Source organism: Pteropus vampyrus, unplaced genomic scaffold, assembly GCF_000151845.1.
Source record: "Pteropus vampyrus isolate Shadow unplaced genomic scaffold, Pvam_2.0 Scaffold9, whole genome shotgun sequence".
NCBI classification, from domain to species: domain Eukaryota; kingdom Metazoa; phylum Chordata; class Mammalia; order Chiroptera; family Pteropodidae; genus Pteropus; species Pteropus vampyrus.
In genome coordinates, this window is record NW_011888790.1 from 3,728,561 (window position 1) to 3,740,382 (window position 11,822).

Here is an 11,822-nt window from a genome sequence, read left to right on the forward strand (position 1 = left end):
ACCCATGTGAATTGTCCTGCCTGATTTGAGTATCTATTTACTGGAGGGCTTAGAGCCACACTAGATAGGGACAATATGATTTAGGGTGGGAATTTCGGATTACACGGTTATCAGTTCAACCACTGAAATGGCTGGAAACTAAGATTAACAGTGCAGGTGGCCTACTATGTTTACGCAACAGAGCCATCTTTGGACATGAAGGCTCAGGTGAGCTTCTCTAGTTGGCAATACTCTATAAGTATTGTCACACAGCATTTCTGAGAAGTTAGCACTTTCCATAACATCACCAGGAAAAGAACAGCTAGAAGCTCTGTCCATGGAACTCTCCTGGACTCTGCCATGTGTCTCTTTCCTTGACTGATTTTAATCTTTAATCTCTCACTGAAATAAACCGTAACCATGAGTATGAGTTCTATAAATCCTTCTAATTAATCACGAAATCTGAGGATGGTCTTAGGAACCCCAAAGTTCCAGTTGGAGTCAGAGTTAGGGTGGTTTTGTGGACTACCCTCTAAACTCTTAAACACTTATATGTTTTGTAAAGAAATTTGGAGGAGAAAAAGTAAAAAATACAGCCTTTGTATTTACCCAGATATTTCATTTCTGACACTCTTTTTATTGAGGATTTGTATTTCCATTTGGAACATTTCCCTTGTGCATGAATAACTTTCTTTAGAATTCTTTCATTTATTTATTTTTTATTTTTTTTTTTGTAGTGCAGGCTTATTGGTGATGTATTTTTTTAGTTTCTTTTTTTGTATGATAATATCTTTACTTCACCTTCACTTTTGAAGAATTTTTCCACAAGATGTAGAACTCTAGGTTGACAATGATATATTTTTTTTCCTTTTAGCAATGTAAAGATTTTTTGGTGACTTTTTTCTGGTCTCCATAGTTTCTGATCAGAAGCAACTTGTTAATGAAATGATTGTTACCTTGTGTGTAATCTGTCAGTAATCTGTCACTTCTCTCTTAATGTTCTCAAGTTTTGCTATTTATACTCATTTCAATAGTTTATGATGTTCCAAAGCAAAGCCTTCTTACGTTTGTCCTGCTTGGTGTTTCTTGAACATATTGAATTGTAAATTTATATGTTTCATCAAATTTGGGAAAATTTAGCCATTATTTTTCCAATTTTTTTTTTTTATCCAGTTCTCTCCCTTCCTTATGCGATTCCAATTACATAAATGTTAGAGCATTTAATATAATCTACCAGGTCTTTGAAGTTCTGTTTATTTTAAATTATTATTTTTCTCTCTGAGATTCACTTTGGATAATTTGTGTTGATCTACCTTCAGGATCACTTACCCTTTTCTCTGTCATTGCCACTCTGATTTAAAGTCCATCTGATAATTTTTTATTTCCGATGTTATATTTTTTAGTTTTAGAATTTCCACTTTGTTCTTTTTTACTGATTCAATTTCTCTGCTGAAATTTCCTGTCCTTTTATCTATTAGGAGCATTTTTTAAACTTCATCACGGAGGAAAATAAAATTTGCGTAGATAATAGAGGCTCTGTTCATCTCTCTGGCAACCAAATCAAAGTTGTGACAGAAACAAGGAGCAGCAGCAAGGAAAAATCGCCTGAGATCTAGGTGAACAAGCCATACAACTACAGAGAAATCCATGAAAACACTCTGCAATAGCAGAAGGTAGGATGGGGAGAGGACGTGGGGCTGCCTGGTCTCAAGCGGCTGAGATGGAGGCTGCGGCAGCGGCAGATGCCTCTTAAAGGGGCCCCTTCCACGTGGATTTTTGCAATGATAGACCTCCTTGCTCTGAGCACCAGTGCCGATTCAGCTGTGTGCAGAGGGCGCCAGGGACTTACAGGGAGACATTGTCAGAGTGAGGGCCGAAGCGAGACTCACTCAGTAGAGAAGTACCGGTGGTATCTATTGTTTCCTGTTGTGCCCTCCTGTCTACCAGTGTGCTGGACATAGTGCCACCATAGCTGTGACATCATCAAACTGGATAACAGAGGTTTCTCTGCCCAGAGGATTTCCTGAAACCCCACCTCCCCCAACTCGAGGCCCCACCCAAGCCACATCTAGGTATACCCTCCACAAGTCAGGTGATCCTTGCTGAACAGCACCTAGACTCACAATGGAGGCAGCTGGCCTAGGTTTCTGGTGTGGCCTGTTGAAGCGACTATAAGCACAGCATCTGTGGATTGCTTACTGAATCTTAACAGATATTTCCGGAGGAATAGAGGCTTGGGCTAAGTTTGGCCTGCTGCTGAACCCCTCTCAGGATTGTGCCACTGGACAGACACCTACTTCACAAATCCACACTATTAAGACTGGGAGACTTAGGAGCTTTGCTTAGTACATAGAAACAGACACAAAAAGGCAGCCAAAATGGGAAGACAGAGAAGCAGAAACCATATGAGAGAACAGAACAGACATCCAAATATAATGGAGTCAAGTAATCTAACAGATGTAGAGTTCAAAACACTGGCTATAAAGATGCTCAATGAACTTCATAAATTCAGTAAGAACTTCAACAAGGAGATAAAAAACATAAAAATGGAAATGAAAATTATAAAAGGGAACCAGTCTGAAATGAGGAACACATTATCTGAGATAAGAAGTGCATTAAATGGAATAAACAAAATGAATGAAGAAAAAGATCAAATGCCCTAGCTAGAGGATGGGCAAGCCAAGGACATGCAATCAGAATGGCAAGAGATAAGATGCCAAGACTATAAAAATAATTTTATTTTATTTTTAAAAAAATATTTTAGGCAAAGCAACCCTTGGTTGACCTCACAGATTGCAAAGAACTTGTCAGCTTACGATCCCTTATTTTTTTATTTTTTACTCCTACAGCACCTGCTCTTCCTAGGTGGTTTCCCATCTAAGTACTAACCAGGCCCGACCCTGCTTAGCTTCCGAGATCAGATGGGATAGGGCTTGTTCAGGGTAGCATGGTCATAAACTATAAAAATAATTTAAAGATCATATGGGACATTATTAAGGATCCAAATATCCATCTGATTGGCATAACTGAAGAAAATCAAGATGTTAAACAGCTGTTTGAAGAAATAATGATGGAAAACTTCCCTATCCCGGTGAAGGAAATGGACATAAAACCCCAGGAAGCTCAGAAAATTCCAAAAATCAGGGATCCAAAGAGGCCCACACCAAGACACATCATAATTAAAATGCTAAAGATTAAATAGAAAGAAAGAGTATTAAAAGCAGCAAGAGAAAAACAGATACTTACTTATAAGGAAACACCCGTAGGACTGGCAGCTGATTTCTCAAAAAAAACTATGCAGGACAGAAGGGCTTAGCAAAAAATATTTAACAAGATGAAGACCCAGGATCTACAACCAAGGATACTTTATCCATCAAAGCTATCATTTAGAGTTGAAGAACAGATAAAGAACTTCTCAAACAAATATAAGCTACAGGAATTTATTACCACCAAGCCAGTATTACAGGAAATGTTGGAGGGACTTCTTTAAGAAGAAAAACTACAAGACTCACTTCAGATTAAAAAACACACACAAACTAAAAGGAAGGGGATGGAAAAAAAAAATATTGCTTTGATATTGCTTTGATGGACCTAGAAGTTATTTGTCAGACAGAGAAAGATAAACACTATATGATTTTACTTATATGCGGAATCTAAGGAATAAAAAGAACAAACTAATCAAAAACAGACTTACAAATATAGTGGACAATTTGGTGATAGACAGAGGGCAGGAGGACTTGGGGGGCTGGGAGAATGGGTTGAAGGGTTAAAGAAGTACAAATTAGTAGCTGATGGATGGTCACGGGGATGGGAAGAACGGCATAGGGAATGCGGTTAGCATTAATACGTTGGCTAGGTGGAGGGTTGGTGAGGGAGCAATTGGGGGGATTGTTTTATGAGCTATATAGAAGTCTAACCAATGTACTGTACATTTGAAACCAATTAAAATAAAAAACAAAAACAAAAACAAACTTCATCACAGAGTCATAATAGCTGCTTTACAATTTTTCTCTGCTAGGTCCAACATTTTGATATTCTAGGGTTAGTTTTATTTTATTTTATTTTACTTTATTTTATTTTATTTTCCCTTAAGAATGTGCTCTCTTAAGAATTCACTTAAGTGAATTTTTTTTTAGTTTAAATATATTGAAAAGAATACTATTTTACCACTAATGCTTCACATTTAAAAAAATAAAAATAAAATTTCTCGCTCTAAAAAAAGAAAGTATGTTCCGTTTTCCTCGTTCTTCATTTGTCAGGTAATGTTGGTTATATCCTAGACATTATAAATGTTCAGTTGTGGAGACAGGATCCTGATACTTTCCTCTGATAAAGGTTATTTTGTTTTAGCAGCAATTTTCTTGATTTGTACTAGAACTGAAAACTCAATTTCTTATGTAGCAGGTCCAAATTCAGTTCATATCATTTGTCTTAGTAGACCTGTTTTAGTCTGTTCCACATATAAGTGATTCAAGAGTTATTGAGAGTAAGAGTAAATAAAATCTGATGAACCCTATCTGACCATTTTTCTTAGAGGACTCCCCCTCTCTTTGGTATTGGTTTCCTCAGATTTGGTCTTTTGAGTCTCCAGGCCTAAAAGACAGTGTTTTTTTCCACCAGTGCCATCACTGTCACTGCCCTACTAACTATACCTGGTCCCAGGCTAACAGGACTATAGTGGAAACTCGCTCGAATACAACTTCTTTTCTATGCACATGAAGTCCCTATAAGAATCTGTTTGTGTCATTCACCCTTAGTCACTTCAGCTAGTGACTTTTTACATTATGTCCAATATTTACAGCTATTATCTGTAGGAAGATCTGCATCATATTCAGCAATTACCCTATATTGTATTTATAACCAGCTTTTAACTAATCAATTGAGATTTTGCTTGTGTGGGCAGCATCCCATGGTTGCTCACAGAGGTCTCACCTTCACAGATATTGATTACTCTTAATTAAGTGACAATGAGGATTTCCATCTAAATACTTAAGTTCTGAGTAAATTGATGCAAATTACATTCCCACATATAAGATAATTGTATACTAGTTTTGACTTACATTTAGAATGTAACTAAAATTAATTTATAGCTTTTGAAATCAGATTAATTGAGCCTAAGGAATAATTTCATTATATGTTGTATCTATTTAATTTTTAAGAGAATAATATTTATATATAAACAGTACCTGAAAATTACTTCACTTTTATAAGTTTCCAAGAGTGTAATAAATATTATTACGTACATCTGTTCTTTTGGCCTATCTTACCCCATTATTTTTTTTTATTTTTTCTCATTTTAATGCATTAAATGGTGGGATGATTTGTTACAAAGTGATAGATACCTGAAATAATTATTTTCCAGGAGATTCTCTGGTGCTGACCATAGACAGGGCTTGGAAGACTCTTATGCTAATTTCCTTCCTCTCAACATGGTCCTCCATGTCTGTTTCTCTAATTTCATCTCAGAGACTGATTCAGTGTTTCTTTTATCACTCCCTTGCAACTAAAGGGCATAGCATAGTAATGTGGCTTTCTATCTATTCTTTATAATTTACTAAACAGCCAACACTAAATATAATTTATCACTAAATACTACTACAAAAAAAAAAATTTACTAGAGTTCTCAAGGCTTTCTAACTCTCAAGATATTATTTTGATATTCAATACATTTGATTCTTTTACTGTTATATAAATCCTTTTCCCCCAGTTTTATTGAAAAATAATTGACACACATCATTGCGTAAGTTTAGCATGATGGCTTGATTTACATATATTGTGGTCCTATTATTTTTAACAAGAGCAGGGATAGGATCTGCACTGTGATTATCTGTTGCAATTATTAACTAAGCCATTTAGGAGATAAATTTCAACACTATAGAAAATTTAGTAATGCAGATACTTCAAAACTTAGCTATATGTTTTATCACTTATACATAAATCTTATCTGACCTTGACTAAGTTACTCAAGAGGAATTCTTTTTCTCAGTTTCCTCACCTGTGATTGATAGATGGATTTGTGGGGTTGTGGTGAAAATAGATGAAAAAAAGAATGTAAAGCAGTTGGCACAATGCTAGGAATGTTAAATCAATTCAGCAAATATCTTTGGTGATAACAATTGGTGGTTTTGTAATGTGTCAGCAATTCGCTAGGCTGAAATACATTTCCCAGAATTCTCTTTTCTGTATACCTCCATTTGAGGCAGGCCACATAGAGAGTTTAGTTGGATCTTTGGAAGGCAAGATGAAGCACCAATCATTTTGTAGTTTGCACACATAGCTGTCTATTTGCTAGCTCACGTTGTTGGTGTGAGGCAGCGGATGGGCCTACAACTGCCCACCTTCTCTTGGAGGCTTCTTCGGCTTATGTTACTCCTAGACCATTTGTGTTTATTTAGTTCCTTGACTAAGGGTTCCTTCTGTAAGTTAGCCGTATAATCAAGGTCAGAGGTAATGAGAACTGACAGTCCGTCTTTGTGGGTTCCAACTCATATCTGTGGGTTCCAGTCTGTCTTTGCTCTCCCTGACTCAACAATTCATCTTCTTTTCCTGAAAGCCTGTTTTGGAACTTCAGGCTCCAGTGTCAGACACAGGTAGATAACAGACTCACAGAGACTGCCGAGCCAGATCCCACAGTTGCACAGTTGCATAAAGTCAAATTTTTATGACAAATCTCAATCTCTTTCTCTCTCTCTCTCTCTCTTACTCCCCCTCCCACACAGTATTTCTGCTTCTCTGAATGCTGCCTGATACAAACAAGTTGACAGTAATTTAGCTTATAATATTCTAATTAAGTTTAAAAATGCTCATTAATGGCTTTTAATCATGACTGACTATTAATATAGTACCTTGTTGCTCTTGAAAATACCATGGTATTATGTCGCTAAAAATATTTGAAGAGCACCAGTTCTTCTAAAAATAACAAAAATAAGATTAATGAATGTTTCTTGAGTATTTACTATACTATGTGTCAGATACTATTTCAAGTATTTCACAATATGCTTATAAAGTAGGTTTTATGATCTGTTTTGCAGATGAGGAAACTGAGGCCACAGATACATTTAACACAGAGCCAGAATCACACCCATGGTATTGCCTCCATAATCTGTGCTCTTAAATAGGACTCCACATGGCTTCCTGATGAGGAGGTACTGGAAAATTCTACAGTGAGTAGAAACAAACTAACAACATTGCTAAAAAGGGACTGGGTAATTGCTTAATTAGGAAAGATGAGGACATAGATGGGTGGCAGTACCTTGAGATTAAGATTGACCAGAATGTATTGATGACTCTCCAGTCTTCTCACTTAAGAGATTATGTTCTTTCTTCAAAATTTTTTGGGTATGGTTCACCCCACCCACCCACCCCAACCCCCACCCCACATTCAGTTTTTTTTTCTTTTTCCACTGTTGCCTTCCACTTCCAGTTTTCTTCTTTTTTGATTTTTTTTTTCTTGCCAGCACTCCAGACTGGAAATATTTTAAGAGCAGCTTGCTACACGATATTTCACTAAAAATAATACAAGTCAAATTATTGGCAAAAGAGTTAGCTTTGGAGGAATATCAATTGTGCAGAGCCTGGAAAGTGATGTGGTAGCTCTGTCCTGGTTTTTCAAGCGGGATAAAACTCTAAGACTTTGTATCTGGTGGCGAGGGTGGTCCAGACCAATGGAAATGAGCATAATATGACTTAAAATTGTGAGGCCTTGTTGGACAAACATGTTGGGACAATAGGTCTAATGGATTTGTAGAAGTGATCTGTCTTCTTTGCCAATTCACTCTCTTCTCCCGACCCTTAACAGTCTAAGTTTCTCAGGGCTCCGCTTTCTCTTCTTATTACTCTGTAGTCTCATCCACGGCCATTCTATTCCTGTGCTCAGTCTGGCAGCCTAGGGGTTAAGAGTGTGAACTCGAGAGCCAGAAGGCCTGGATTTGAAATATGGCTCTGCATGACCTAGCTGGGGGACTTTAATAATTCTGGGCCCTAGTTTTCTCATAGGTAAAACGGGATTAACAGATGTACTTGAGTTGCTAGACAGATTAAACAATTTTGTATTTATAAAGTGCTTAAATAGTGACTGGTAACTAACTAGTAAGCATTGTAAAAAACTACAATGCTTACTAGTTACTACTTTTCGAACAATCAATAAATGTTTATTAAATAACCTTGCAACTATATCTAGTTTACACTTTTCTGCCATATTCCAAGTCTAAACAATTAACCGTCAATTCTTTGTCTCCATTTGGATATGACACAAACAATATTTCTAGAGTTGAATTTAATTTCTCCTAAATCATCCTCTGCCTTTGGAAGTCCCAATGTCGGGGTCACCCTCCCTGCCGCCATCCAGTCTAGAAATATGGGAGTCATTTTCACTCACTTTACCTATTATATTATTGATTCTGCCTCCTAAACATCTTTTAAGTCCTTCTATTTCTATCAACTTTGACACCACTGGTGGACAAAGTTACCATCCATCTGCTTTCTGGACCATAACAATAAACACAAATGGCCTCCCTGTTTCTGTGTGTATACCTCTCCAAATAATTCCCCAATCTGAAAATGGAGTTCTTTCAAAATTAAAAAACAAACAAACAAACAAACATGACAACGATATGCACTAAAAAACAAACAAAAAACCAACCAAAAAACCAAAAAAACTCCCTCGTGTATTTCTATTGTTATCAGTGTATAGAGCTTCAGATGTTTATGCCTTCAAGACTCTTATGTGCTCTACGCTGTTTACCTTTCCAGGGTCAACCCTCACTCTCACCTGCCTTCTCACTATGGCTCTTCTTGTAGCTCATTGAACATGTCATGTTTCTTTTTATCTCAAAACCTTCAGAGATGTAGTACTCTCTGTTTAAAAATTACTCCTTTCTCTTCTTGCCATTAGTCCTGTTCCCTCACTACCTCCACCTATCTAACTCTTCCTTCAAGATGCAACCCAGATATCACTCCTTTCATCTAAAACCACTTCTGTGCCTTAGTTCGTCACTCACACCTTTGCTTATCTTTTGTGTCATTTACTACATTCATAATTTAGTAAGTTTTAATTTAATTTCTGTCTTCCCACTAGACTTCTCACTAGGCAGATACTTTATCCTTTTCAATATTATATTTCTGGCACATAGAATGAGTCCAATAAATGGTTGTTCAATAAGTGAGCAAATATGTAAATGGCTTTACTCATGTCATCACACTTTTGAGCATATCGGTGGGCATAGGTAAGAAATGAGTTAAGCAACTGCACCACTCTCTGACTACAAACCCATTTTAAAAAGTATCCTGAGTTTATAGATCCCTAACTTCTAGAAATATAATATCCATATATATTTTTAAAAGATTTTATTTCAAGTTATCTTGGTATAGTTTGGAACCATGCTTAATATCCCTAAAGACATTTATTTTCTGTATGCACATTATCTATACTTTCTGCATAACCTACAAAGAAAAGTTCTTTTCCTATACAGTCTCTTTCCCAAGGTGTGCCTTTATTCCTATCTATGACAGAACATGAAGAACAATCAAATCTCACTGTGACCTTTTATTTCAACTTTGTCCCTCAGTGCCCATAATGAGCCACAAATCATTGAAATAGATTATTCTTTTCATCATTCCTCAGTGGCTAAATCACCAGGAAAGCGCAATAATACCCTGGGAAAAAAAAAGGGAATGAAAGCCTGCTGAAAGGACACATTTACATCTTAAGGATTTCTAACTTGTTTGATGAAATAAGCTACAATGAATGAATTGGGAACTTTATTAGACCTTTATTTCAGGAGAGAACGATGAAAAGGAAGCAAAAGTGCCCTTGCTTGTTGAATAGTCAATTATCAACTACGAGGCTATGTATAATAACAATATATAATATTTTATGTTATCTAACATATTATATATAACCATATAATTTAATAATGTATTTATTTTATATGTTATGATGAGAAAAAAATTAAAAAATAGAACACAAAAATTTGTAAATAAATGCTTAGCTCTAATGCACAATCATTTGTTTGCCTTGTTTTTGGTCTCAAGCAAAATTTCCTCAAATTTTAAAACGTTTTTCTCTGTCTCTGGATTCACTTACATGGATTATAGCTCCATTTTCTTCTCTCTGTCGAATGTGAAAATGAAGCAACAGAAAACATTTTCTTTATAGTCTGGTTGTATCTTTCTGCTTTGCCTAATCTCTAAACTTTTTCAAGGATTTAAAGCTGCTTGTAAAATCATTTTCATCATGTTTATTGAGTTCAACAGGATTATTGAGGTTGGTGGACTATCTAAGTGTTGGAGAATACATGGATTGCTACAGAGGGGCATTTAGCTCCATTTTCAAAGAGAATCATGCTAATTTGAGATGTTTTATCTCTTCTCTACATCACTAATTTACGCTTTTCTCCCAAAATCTTTTGAATTAATTATGTGTATCAGAAGTATCACCTCTTGGTGAGAAAGAATCCCACAAAGATATTGCCTTTTACATGAAATAGCAGAGCTCACTATTAAAATAACTAAAAATTTTAAAAATGGAACTCCTATTATAATAATTAAGAATTTGATAGATGTTTATATGATAAAGATGTTGATATAAGACGTTTATAGCTTTAAAGATTTCCTTTAGTGGTTTCTCAGCTTCTTCCTTTCCTAACTGAAGACTCCTAGTCTTGTTATTTTGTCATCTCATGGCTCATCAGCCTTCCCTAGAGGAGTAGGCATTTATCAGTTTTTGGCTAAATAGAATCCAGCCCACCCCAATTGTTAACTGGGGATCCATCACTCATCCTCACTATATATAGTCTTGGTGGTTTGCTTTCAACCCTGGCCTAAGTATGGTGTTTAAGCCAAGCTTGGCTGCACAAAGCCTCAGATTCTCCTGTCCATAGTGATTGCTTTAGAGATAGACATGTGACTAAATCGATGCCATTGAGATATCATTGAACTATTTCTTAGAACTTTTGGAAAAGAGGCTGGCATGCTTTTTTTGATTGTATTTAAACATGAGGAATATGCATGCTCTGAGGCTGTTGCAGCCATTCTGGTATTAAAAAGGGGAAATCTTTCTGAGAATGGAACAGTTGTAATTCAACTACTGTTGAATTTCACAACCTTTCACAGCCTTAGAATAAAGTGGAGCCCGAGACCTTAAAATGTCATTAATGTCCTATATTAATCAGTTCTCAATCTCTGAAGAGGTAATGTAAATTATTTTATGAAATGTCTGAGTGCTCCAAAGATGAAATATGTGAAGACTGTGGAGCCAAGTCTCATCATTGGTCATAGAAATGAGTTACTTCTACCACCTCTTCAGGATGTATCAAGGCCTTAGGAAAAAGAGTCATCTATATTCTGTGAGAGCTCCAAATGATCCCCAATATATACATCCTACCTCCATTTATAATTACTGTACTAGATTATTATTTCTTTCAGTTCAAGGTTTGAGATTCATTCAATTCTCAAATTGAGCCATCAAATATATTGTTAATGAACAAAAATTATCATTGAAACTACAATGCTATCTAAAATATTCAGAGGTAAAATGTTAGAAAGTGTTTTATTAAGTATTTTTCTTGATATCTATTTATTTACTATTTTTCCTTGAAGAAAAGTACAGACAAAATTAATTAACTATTATTATTAATGATAACAGCAACAGTAATAGTAGATATTTACTGAATATACACCAAACAACATACATTGTTCTAAATTCTTTAAATCGATTATCCCACTCAATCTTCTCAAAAATGCTTTGAGATAGGTGCCATAAATGTCCAGGTTTTGTAAATGGAAAAGCTGAGGCTTAGAGAGATTTAAAAAAAAAAAATTGCCCCAAATTATAGAGCTGTAAA

The 11,822-nt window shown here is 35.7% G+C and overlaps 1 pseudogene; it reads right to left on the bottom strand.

Moving 5' to 3' along the window:
- Positions 1-2,819: 2,819 nt before the first annotated feature.
- LOC111730050 lies at positions 2,820-2,938 on the bottom strand (annotated as a pseudogene).
- Between the last annotated feature and the right edge of the window lie 8,884 nt (positions 2,939-11,822).